The sequence below is a fragment of the Glycine soja genome, chromosome 6 (genome assembly GCF_004193775.1).
Source record: "Glycine soja cultivar W05 chromosome 6, ASM419377v2, whole genome shotgun sequence".
NCBI classification, from domain to species: domain Eukaryota; kingdom Viridiplantae; phylum Streptophyta; class Magnoliopsida; order Fabales; family Fabaceae; genus Glycine; species Glycine soja.
In genome coordinates this window covers 26,095,536-26,108,326 of record NC_041007.1, presented here as the reverse complement: position 1 = coordinate 26,108,326, position 12,791 = coordinate 26,095,536, and the positions used below count along the sequence as shown (strand labels likewise).

At 40.2% G+C, this 12,791-nt stretch overlaps 1 non-coding gene across 1 annotated transcript; it reads left to right on the top strand.

Moving 5' to 3' along the window:
* The first annotated feature begins 915 nt into the window (after positions 1 to 915).
* LOC114417571 lies at positions 916 to 1,022 on the top strand. Its single transcript, XR_003667832.1, has one exon. It is a non-coding gene; the product is annotated as a small nucleolar RNA R71 (small nucleolar RNA).
* The last annotated feature ends 11,769 nt before the right edge of the window (positions 1,023 to 12,791 follow it).

Genomic DNA, 12,791 nt, shown 5'->3' with positions numbered 1-12,791 from the left:
GCTTGCCACCCAGCTCGCCCAGGCGAGCTCAGCTCACCCAGGCGAGCAAGGTTGCTTCCTCTAGAAGCAACAACCTTCTGGAGGGCCCAAGTGGGCCTGATTGGTATTTGTACCCCCCTTTTTACTAAATGCATCCCCCTCTACCTTTTTTTGGTAATTCTTTTTCCGTAACGTTACAAAAATTTACGAATTTCGTAACGATACTTATTTTCCTTCCGCAAGGTTATGAGTCCTTACGGATTATGTATTTACTCTTTTTTAGCTTTTGAAGAAGTTACGAAAACTCACGGATTGTGAAAAATACCTCCTTTCGATTTCCGTCACATCACGGAATTTTCACGGATCGCGTAAGCCTGCTTCCTTTTGATTTTCGACACGTCTCGGGACTTCACATATTGTGCAACAAAGGGTGCCAAACATCTCGAAGCGGCCAATCAATGGTTGTATATCATCAAATTATAATCCCCGGACGAAATTAGGGTATGACAAGGTCTATTGTAGATGTTTGCAGCATAAGCTTCAGGCTATTCAATTGCTTTAGATTGTTGCATAGAAGGGCAAAGGTCTGTGTGGTGGTCGGCAGAGGAGCATAAACCACAGAGTCTGGCGACAGGTGTAGATTTTTGATTCAAGGCCAGATGGGTTACCAGGTTAACCAAGGCATCTAGTTTACCTTCAAGCTTCTTAGTCTCGGCTAATGAAGATGAATTCATGGCTACTTTATGCACTCCTCTAATGACAATAGCATCACTTCTGACACTAAATTGTTGGGAGTTGGAAGCCATCTTCTCAATTAAATTTCTGGCTTCATCAGGGGTCATGTCTCCAAGGGCTCCACTACTGGTAGCATCTATCATACTTCTCTCCATGTTACTGAGTCCTTCATAAAAATATTGGAGAAGAAGCTGCTCAGAAATCTAGTGGTGAGGACAACTGGCACATAGTTTCTTAAATCTCTCCCAGTATTCATATAAGCTCTCTCCATTGAGTTGCATAATTCCTGAAATATCTTTTCTGATGGTCGTGGTCTTGGAAGCAGGGAAATGTTTTTCTAAGAATACTCTCTTAAGGTCATCCTAGCTCGTGATGGACCTTGGAGCAAGGTAATATAGCCAATCCTTTGCCACTCCCTCTAAAGAATGAGGAAAAGCCTTCAGAAATATGTGATCCTCCTGGACATCTGGGGGTTTCATGGTGGAGTAGACAATATGGAATGCTTTGAGATGTTTGTGCGGGTCTTCACCTGTAAGGCCATGAAACTTTGGAAGCAAATGGATCAGTCCAGTTTTAAGAACATATGGGACATCCTCATCAGGGTATTGGATGCACAAGATTTCGTAGGTGAAATAAGGTGCAGCCATTTCCCTTAGAGTCCTCTCACGGGGTGGAGGTTGTGTCATGTTCTCAGAATGTTCAAAATCAGAATGTTCAAAACTATAACCACCACAGAATTCTCACTCACCAATAACAGAATGCTCAGGATGCTCAAAAGGTACTAAATGATGCCTAACTAATCTATGAAATGTCCTATCTATCTCAGGATCAAAGGGTTGTAAGTCAGATGGATTTCCTCTAGTCATACACTATATTCAACATGCACAACTAGTTGTCTTCTTATGCAAGTAATAATGTAGGTTTGAACTACAACTACCATCAAATGATATCCAAATAACTTGAAATTTTATGAGCAACACCCTAAAATCATGAAAAGATAGCACAAAAATTTTCATACAAAAATTCAAAACACAAAGCTAATTCCCAGTCGCTAATCACTGTTTAGCATTGTGCACAACAAAACACAAAGCTGAATCAATCATTGAATCAGTCGCTAAACAGGGAATGCAGCTGAAATGAAAAACAAAACACTACACAAAATAAGATAACTAAACACTATTATGAACCTTTAGCCCATGGCTCCTCGGCAACGGCGCCAAATTTGATCGAGGTCGTACCCGAATCAAATAAACATTAAAAATGCAGTATCTGGGAAGTGATCATAGGTTGTCTCCCAACAAGCAATGGTCAACCAAACGTTCATAATAGATAGTAACAAAACAGTAGCGAATTGGGGGGGGGGGGGGGGGTTGTTTGTTTTTGTAAATTAAACAACGAGCAAATTTTAATTAGAAAATATCAGAATTAAAAACACGTTGTTTCCCCTTGATTCACAAGGAATCTCTTATCCTAGGTTACGAGAATTTATCCTTTATCAGTTCAACCACTTAATCCAACCCTAAATTAAATTACTAAGCAAAATTTAACATAAGGCAGTCATTATGTGATTAAGCAACAAATACATCAATTAATCATGAACGAAACTGATCACTAAGCATGAACCTAAATTAAGCGCAGAAACAATTAATCAAGCAGTAAGCATGCATGGATTAATAGCAACAAATACAGTGTAATTGGTGAAGAGGAAAAAGTGATTAGAATTCAATAGTAATAATAAAAGCTCAAAGAGAGCTGTGCTTGATCCTCAAGAAAAAGTAACGCTGGAGACTTAGCCTTCCATTAATCAGTAGAAAACAAAATCACAGATTGAAGCAAAAAATGAAATTTTATTGCTACGTGAATAGTAAAAACTGGAATTGCAAAACCTAAAATTATTCTTTCTCCCCAAAACAAAAAGAAGGCTCTCTAAACTAAAACCTTGGTGCTGTTATATAGGTTCTCAACCCCCAAAGCTTACAAATCTGTTTAAGTCCAAGCCCATAAATAAAATAAAATCTAGACAAGATAAGATAAGATTTGATAAAATAAAACTAGATGAAATAAAATCTAGATAAGATAAGATAAGATAAAATCTAGATGAAATAATATCTAGGTGAGATAAAATCTGGATAAGATAAGATTTGGTAGAATAAAATTGTCTGCTCTTTTCAAGTCCAAGCCCAACTGCTTATAATTTCCTGAAATTAAATTAAAAACACAAAATTAGTCCAGTAGGCCCAAATGATAAAATTGCATAATTAATTTGACAATTAAGGCTAATCAGTAATTAAAATGGTAGCAAAAAGGGTTAAGAAATATGAGAAAATGATGACACATCAAATCCCCTCATACTTAGCCTTTTGCACTTCTGGGCAAAATCAAAAAGAAAAGCAAGTGACAAATCCAGAGACAATAAAGAGAAACAAATAGACACAAAAATAATTACATATTTCTCAATGAATCTCAAGGAATGAAAAGAATGGGTAACATCCAACATGTAAAGAGTTAAAGAATCAAGGTTGTCATGAAAATCATCCAAGCATCTCAAACATGGCAAGATAGTCAATCAGCTCAAGAATGAAAAGTGATAAAGCCTCACAAGATATGCACTCTATCTCTCAAGTGTCTAGGCTACTGTTTACTCTCAGAGCATCCATGAAAACAAACACCACATAAACTTGGCAAGACTCTAAAATTGACAACCACATCACAAACACATGCACATGAGGATCAAAAGGTCTTTTAAGGTTGTAATGGGGCCAAGGACAAGGTAGATGAAAGTATGGGATAGTAGCTAAAACCCAAAGGAATAGAGGAGCAATGGGGAATAAGTGGGAAGTAAGAAAAATTAGTAAACCCCAAAACCAAAATTACAAATTAAGCTTTAAAAAGTAAACCCAAAACAAAATCAACCAAGTCCTCAACCAATCCAAGTCTTCAAACCAAGACCTCATTTATTCAACTTCATTCTTTTTCTTTTCTTTTTTTTTGAATATTTTTTTTCTTTTTTTGTATATTTTTTTGAACATGAACAGTAGCAATTGAAAGCATTTGAAAAATAAAGCAGCCATTAGGCAGTGTATGTATACATCATCAAGCATGGCCAATAAAAACATATCATCCAATGAAACATACCCCCCTTCACACTTATTCCCAAAACAATTCCAAAGCTCCAAAATTCCTTAAGGGTAGGGTGAAATCATGGTTTTTCACTTAAGGCTTGTAATGAGCTTCAAAACAAAGAAAGGGGAACATAGGCTCAAAGGGGCTATCAAAGGAATTAATTCAAGGTAGGCTCATTTGGCTAGAGGCTTATAAGAAAAAAATTCCTAAATCATCTACCAACATGCATGTGAAGCAAGAAGTATCAACAAGAGTCAAGTCAAGGCTATTGTGCAAGCAATCAATGGGGCAAAACACACCGAATAAAATAGATGATGATGGCTCAAATTATCACCAAGGGTAAATCTATCACTTTCAATTCGAACTTTCAAAACTAACTTGACATGTAGGGAAAAACAAGGGTTTCAATTCACAAAATGCCAAGAAATTCCTATTTCAAAAACAATTACCCATTACCTATTCATAACCCAAAATTCAAAGAGAAACATGCAATGTTGTACACAAAACATAAAACCAAAATAACAAAATTAACCTAGAAAAACCTAATAAAATTAAACTAGAATACCCAACAAAGTTAAAGAACAATCTCCCCCCCCCCCCCCCACACTTAAACAACACATTGTCCTCAATGTAGCACAATCAAAAGATAAAAAACAATTAAAACAATCAATAAATTTGGACAAGTGCAATAAAAGTAAAGAAGGAGACAAAAAAAGAAAACTCCCTAAGTCATGGCGGAAGAAAAGTAGGGTGAAGTAGGGTGAAGTAAGGAGGTCTCCTCCACCACTACATCCACTAAGGATGGATTTGTGAGGAATGGTTTCAGCCGGTGTCCATTGACCTTGAAGCTCTTATCTGTGGATTCACTTTTGATCTCAACTGTACCATAAGGAAAAACATTAGTCACCACAAAAGGACCAACCCACTTTGACCTCAACTTACCACTAATGAGTCCGAGCCTAGAGTTATACAATAAAACTTTCTATCCAACCACGAAGTCCTTCTTAGCTATCAAGCTGTCATGGAACTTCTTGGTCTTCTCCTTGTAGAATTTGGAATTCTCATAGGCTTCTAACCGGATCTCATCTAGCTCACTTAGTTGCAACTTCCTTTCCTCTCTAGCCTGATCAATAGAGAAGTTGCAGGTCTTTACAGCCCAGTAGGCTTTGTGCTCTATCTCTACAGGAAGATGACATGCCTTGCCAAAGACAACCCGATAAGGAGACATTCCTATGGGTGCTTTGTAGGTAGTTCGATGCGCCCAAAGAGCATCATCTAGCCTGGTGCTCCAATCCTTCCTGTTCGGCTGCACAATCTTCTCCAAGATCCTTTTTATCTCCCTGTTTGAAATCTTAGCCTGCCCATTAGTTTGGGGGTGGTAAGGTGTGGAAATTCCGTGCACGACCCCATACTTTTTGAGCAAGGCATACATGGATCTGTTACAAAAATGGGTTCCTTGATCACTAACGATGGCTCTAGGGACTCCAAACCTACAAAACAAATTAGATCTAACAAAATCCACAACGACCTTTGCATCATTAGTTCTGGTGGGTTTGGCTTCCACCCATTTTGAAACATAATCAACAACAAGGAGAATATAAACAAAACCAAAAGAGACAGGGAAAGGCCCCATAAAATCTATACCCCAGACATCAAACACCTCACAGAATAACAAGGTTTGTTGAGGCATTTGCTGTCTCCATGAAGGTGAGTCGCCTGCTCTCTGACAAGGCTCACAAGTGCTACAGATTCTCCACGCATCCTTGAAGATGGTGGGCCAATAGAAACTGCAGTCAAGCTCCTTGCGAGCTATCCTCTGTATGCCAAGATGGCCACCTGGTGCGGAAGAATGACAGAAATGCTGGATCGAGTCAATCTCGTGGTCTGGAATGCATCTCCTAATAACCTGGTCACTGCACAACTTCCACAAATAGGGGTCATCCCAAATATAATGCTTAGCATCGCTCTTAATTTTATCATTTTGAGCTTTAGATGCTAAGGGAGGAAAAACAGAAGCAACCAAATAATTCACAATATTAGCAAACCAGGGAGTGGGGAAGGAATCAGAAATACTATACAGAATGGACAAATGGTCATCCGGAAAATCATCCCGAATGGGTGTGTCCTCTGACACACGCTCAATCCTACTCAGATGGTCAGCCACGAGGTTCTGTGCACCACTCTGATCATGAATCTCCAAATCAAACTCTTGGAGCCAAAGCATCCACCTGATCAATCTAGGCTTTGATTCAACCTTCTTCAATAGGTACTTTAGAGCTGCATGGTCAGTATAAACAATAACACGAGTACCAAGCAAATATGAACAAAATTTATCAAGAGCAAAAACTATCGCTAATAGCTCCTTCTCTGTGGTAGTGCAATTTGCTTGAGCAACATCCAAGGTTCTGGAAGCGTAGTAGATCACCCGAGGCAGCTTATCAATATTTTGAGCAAGGACAACCCCCCAATGCGTAATTGGATGCATCGCACATTAGTTCAAATGGGGCTGTCCAATCAGGTGCCTGAATGATAGGGGTGGTAGTCACCGCACACTTGAGGCAATCAAAAGCCTCTTTGCATCGGCCATCAACATCAAACTCCACCTCCTTTTACAGCAGATTGGATAGTGGAAGGGCCACTTTGCTAAAATCCTTGATAAAGCGCCTATAAAACCCTGCATGACCATGAAAAGAACAAACCTCTCGCACGCAAGAGGGGTAAGGAAATTGTGAAATAACATCAATTTTTGTAGGGCCTACCTCTATGCCCCTATTCGAAATGATATGCCCTAAAACTATACCTTGTTCTACCATGAAGTGACATTTTTCAAAATTCAGCACAAGGTTAGTTGCAATGCATCTGTTAAGAATTCTATCCAGACTATCCAAACATACATCAAAAGAGGAACCATAAACAGTAAAATCATCCATAAACACCTCTATGCAAGTCTCTAAAAAATCACTAAAAATGCTAAGCATACTGTCATACCCTAATTTCGTCCAGGGACCATCCGTTGTTGGGATGCGACCCTCGCTAGACCACTTCGAGGTATTTGGCACCCATCGTTAGGAAATTTGTGAAGTTCTGAGACATGCCGGAAGCCAAAAGAAAAGTGTCGTGGCACAATCCGTGAAGTTCCGTGACACGCCAGAAATTAAAAGGAAGTGTTAGTGCGCAATCCGTAAAGTTTCGTAACGTTCCGGAAGGCAAAAAAGGGATAATTACGTAATCCATAAAATTCCGCAACATTACGGAAAGAAAACAAGTATCATTATGAAATTCGTAAGTTTCCGTAACTTTACGAAAAAAGAATCACAAAAAAAGGCAGGGGTGTATTTAGTAAAAATGGGGGTTCAAATAGAAACCAGGCCCACTTGGGCCTTCCAGGATGTTCCTCCAGAAGGCGGTTGCTTCTGGAGGAAGCAACCTAGCTCGCCTGGGCGAGCTGGGTGGCAAGCATCTCCTTCCTTTTCCTATAAATAGGGGAAGGATGGAAGAACAAAAAGGTTCAACCCTCATGGTATTTGAGATTCACTTAAAATTAGTGAGAAAAATTGTTTCCGTGAAAAAAATCCAAGCCAAGGCGCTTCTGTAACGTTTCCGTGGGTGATTTCTCAAAGATTTTCAACCGTTCTTCGACGTTCTTTGTTCGTTCTTCGTTGTTCTTTGGTCTTCAATCGATAAGTTCCTGAAATCGAACTTTTCAATTCATTCTATGTACCGTTAGTGGTCCTCATTTGTTTTCACGTGCTTTTATTTTCATTTCATTTACTTTCCGTACCCCCTTTTGACGTGCTTTAGTCATTTACTTAAGTCATTTTCTCCCCTAATCAAAAATAAAAATAAATTTCCACCGATCATTTGAATTGTAACATCCGTTAATTTCTGTTAAAATGAAATCCGACCATTCGGTCATGCCGTAACCACGTTGAAAACCAAAAAGAGGTAAAATAATAATATAATAATAAAAAATATCTTTTAGTAAAATAAATCAAAAAATCAATCGGACGTTTTTCTTTGGGATTTCTCTTTCTTAATCGAATCGACTAATAACCAAAGTGAAACTAAGGCTAAAATCAATTCGTAAACCAAACTTTTTGTCATCGCCTAAAAAAGTCATTTTCAAAGGTCCAACGCCTTGAAATGGTCTTTTCCGCTTTTATTGGTTAAGTGTAGATTTCTAAAATGCCTAAAATCAATATGTAACTTTGTTACCTCTTTCAAAAATAAAGAAATCATTAATGGTCCAATGCCTTAATGTTTTCTCACTTTTCAAAAGAATCGAAAGATTGTCTAATGGTCCAACGCCTTAAATGACCTTTCATTCAATAAAAACATATCTTGCAAAAAAGGATAAAAAAATAACTTAACCAAAACGCTTTGTTCACAAAAGAACTACGTAGGTCTCATTTTCTCATCACAATTGAGGAATACGTAGGAGCAAAGGGAAACGCCCTTGTCGACCACAAAAAGATAAAAACATAAAAAGGCATAAAAAAGACATAAGAATGTAAAAAGGGAAAAGAATATAAATTGAAGTCATATTTGCACATTTGATTAAAGGCTGTCGTCTCTTGTGACAGACGCGTGGGGTGCTAATACCTTCCCCGTGCGTAAATACAACTCCCGAACTTTTCACTTAGGGTTCATAGATCACGTCTTTTCCAGTTTTTCCGACGTTTTCCTCAAATAAACATTGGTGGCGACTCCGCGCGTATTCCTTTCATGGAAGACGCATCCCGCGAGCCTCGCATCGCCCTCCCGCCGAAGGGTAGGTTGCGACAGTTGGCGACTCCACTGGGGACTGTTTTTAGAGAGTTAAGCCATTTAATCTTGTGCAATGTTTTATCATGACTTTCTCCTTCGTTGGTTTCCCTTTATTTTTCTTATGTGCTTGTAACTCTTTAATGCTTTTAGTGCATTTTAAAATGTGTGCTTAAGGAAAAAATTTATTCATTTGATGCACACAAACACCAACACTATTTGCACACACGGTGAGTTGAAAAAGGGCCCTATACCCGGGCTCGTGGGAACATAAGGAGTGGAGGTGAATCTGTGATCATGCTAGGTCTCCGACTTGCTTGGTTACAGTGAACCCTCATCTAGAGTTTTTCGCTTTGATAAACATGTTGTTTCTAGTAGTCCCTACTGCTGCAATATGTCCTTTGAAGGGAATGATACCTCTAGAGACCATCAAGAGAGATATGACCACATTGGGAATTATCACTAAAAGCCTTGTTAGCTCCCTCCCATATAGGTCCCTTGAATAGGGGCACGGAGCGAACACGCTGTGAGCCATTTTTCACACTGCCATGCATAAGTGTCATGTACCCTATTGCTTATATTTTGTGAATATTGTCATACTATGTACATTCCCGTGTTGCGCCTTTCGCATATGCATCACGCACGGGTTCTGTCTTGATCCCCTCTCTTTGGCAAACCAACAGAGGGTCCGTGTCACCTTCTTAAATACATACGTCGAGCACTTTGCTACCCCAAGACGTTGTATCTAAGAAGGAGAGAATTTCCCGGGCTCCCGTGTTCATAAATTGCATATGTATCATACGCATTTCTTCATGCATTCATCCATTCCACCCATGATAGATGTCAGAGTTTTGATTCGCGTTAGATTTTGTTTCACTTTAGTAAAACATGGGATCAAGTCAAACGCCTTCGCTTAATAAGAGGTTCTATCAAGTCAAGGTCAAGAGCCTAGGAATCACCAGTCTAAAAGAGTTAGGGCAGTTGATGGATCAGCTCCAGCGGTAAGCTTATCGCAAAGCTTACGGTAAAATCTAGGACCTAGCCATGGCAGAAGTCTCCACAGAGGCCATTGCCTCCCTCGCCCAGTATTATGATCAGCCATTGAGATGCTTCACTTTTGGGAACTTCCAGCTATCACCCATGGTAGAAGAATTTGAAGAAATCCTAGGATGTCCTCTAGGAGGAAGGAGACCATAGCTCTTCTCAGGGTTCTATCCCTCATTAGCTAGAATTTCTAAGATAGTCCAAATCTCGGCGCAGGAATTAGACCACAGAAAGCAAGTCGAAAATGGGGTTCTATCTGTCATTTCACGAGGTTTCGATAAGACCAACATGGAGACACTTCAGAAGGCCCACAAGGCAAGGGAGATGGTGCAAAAGAAGGACAAAGAACTCAGGGGCAGTAACAATGGGCCTATCGGTGGCTACCGTAAGTGGTTGAGAGCCCACGTGCAAGGTTTGGATTGGGTTCCGAGTTTGAGAACCGCTAAAAGGGAGGAAGTTGAGGCACCGGAGGAAGACGAAGAGGTGCAGGCCTTTAGGGCTGAACTCAAGCAAGCCCAAACAGTCAAAGAAAGGTTCAAATCAGCAGCTCTTAAAATCCGAAAGGAGAATACCGAACTGAGAGATATAAATATAGCTACCACCAAAGCCTTGGAACAAGAAACCAAGAGGGCTCGTAGGGAAGAGCACGGTCGGAACAAGTTCCGAGGGGCTCTGTGGGGCAGCAACAACGAGCTTAAGCTCCGGAGAGAGGAAAGGGACCAATCACGAGTAGACAGTTTGATCTTGAAAGATGAGTTGAAGGTTTGCTCAAGGTCCAAAAGAAACTTGTCTCAACGGTTATGCAAAACAGAAACCAACATACTAGCCATCGTCAGCCGGTACCAAGAAGAACTAAATCTAGCCACGGCCCACGAGCACAGAGTGGCGGACGAGTATGCCCAAGTGTATGCGGAAAAGGAGGCTAGAGGAAGGGTGATCGACTCGTTACATCAAGAGGAAACAATGTGGATGGACCGATTTGCTCTTACCTTGAATGGGAGTCAAGAACTTCCCCGATTGCTAGCCACGGCCAAAGCGATGGTGGACACTTACTCCGCCCCCGAGGAGATCCACAGACTTCTCAGCTATTGTCAGCATATGATAGACTTGATGGTCCATATGATTAGATCTTGACTAGTTATAACTTTCTAAACAAAATGAGTTTATCCCAGGTTTTTACTCCAAAAAATCAGTGCGAATCAAGTCACTCCTGCATGTTATCTCTAGCATGCATTGTATGTTGGTCTCGAGAAGCCGGAAGGTCCATATCACCTTCTTAATTGTACACATGGGGCACTGCGCCCCCAAATGCGCAAGTAAGAAAAGATAATTTTCTGGGCTCTCGTGTCCATAAATGCATTCATATTATGCATCGCATAAGCATCTCTTCATGGCATCATAATATCGTTCCTGCATTTGTCCGTTATCATATTCCAGCCTCACATTTTGCATGAGTCATTGCATCATCATGCATATGCGTTCAAACAAACTTTTTTGATCTACAAATTGCATACCATTTGTTTTCATGTTTGCTCATGCATGATCCTTGCGTTTTCCTCTACAACAAAAACAAAAAAGGGGGAAGTGTGAAAATTCACACTACATTCTTAGTTACATGTGTTAGGTACCATGAGCCAACCATGTTGGGATCATAAACCCATTTTTTAAAAAAAACAAACACGACAACAAAACAAAATGATTGAGCATGGTACCTAATGCATTGTTAACTAGGAAATGATGTTTCTTTGGGCATGTCAATTTCATAATTACATTTTCCATGCATAGCTTAAAGTATGCCCGAGTCATTCATCTCTATGAAATATTGTTGAAGTATTGGCGACCAGAATTCCCATTCCTTGAATTACGGGGTTGAACCAAGCTTATGCTTTTACGAAAAAGGTTCATCAAGTCAAGTTGAAGTATGGAGGTAACCATCTTTCAAAAATTGGGCCAAAAGATGGATCGTGTTACATCGTTGCTTCATCTACTGCCAAACACATTTAGGACTGTTGATGTCCTTGTTACTTCCAGTTTCGCCTTGACCAAGATGTCATGGACCATGTTGAAAATCTAAATTGATTCAACCCCATGTCCTGCGTAAAAATTCGCAATACTTCAATTGTGTATTATTCACATACATCCATGCTTTTCATTGGTTGCATTGCTCATTGCATTCTTTCCTTGAAAAAAATAAAATAATAATACTAAAATAAAATAAAATAAAATGAAAATGAACTTAATCATTGTTATCAAAAAGAAAAGAACATGCTTTACGGTGCTCTTACCGAACCTGTGCTAGAGCTAGAAGTAGAGGAGGCACAAGAGCAGATGAAGGCCGACATGGAAGAGAAAATGGCCACAATGATGGAGGCCATGATGAGCATAAAGAAGATAAATGGAGGTCAATGCGGCTGCAATAGCCGCTGTCAGCACCATTGTTGAGGTGGACCTGACCCCCATATGTCCTCAACCAAATAAATCATCCTACCTCAGATATGGTGGGCAAGGATTTGGGAGATAATGACGGCCCCATGATGTGCAAAATTCAAAACGAGCATGCCTTCCCGCCATATGGCTTGCCTCCCGACTATACGCCACCCAATGTGGCATACACTCCCAATAAGAATGTCAATAACTCCACTTCCATACTCATTGAGAGCTAACGACCCCAAACTGATCATGCACATGTCTCTCAAACCATGGGGGAGACACATGAAATACCCCACCACAATCTAGTAGACTTCGAGCCTTGCCTCGGATATGCCACTGAAGGGCAAGCAGTTGGTGGTATACCCCTGCAAAACACTTTGGAGGGCCCTCAGTATCACCCACAACCACACCTCTTGCATTCCACAGCAAGTAAAAACCCTCATGCTATGGCAGAATTGGGAAAGTTGGATCATCTAGAGGAAAGGCTCAGGGCCATTGAAGGAGGCAAAGATTATGCCTTTGCTAACCTAGAAGAGTTGTTCCTAGTACCCGAACATGGTTATTCCCAAGTTCAAGGTGTCGGACTTTGACAAGTACAAGGGGACTACTTGCCCCAAGAACCATCTAAAGATGTATTATCGGAAGATGGGGGCACACGCAAAAGATGAGGAACTACTGATACATTTCTTCCAAGAAAGTCTTACTGGGGTAGCTGT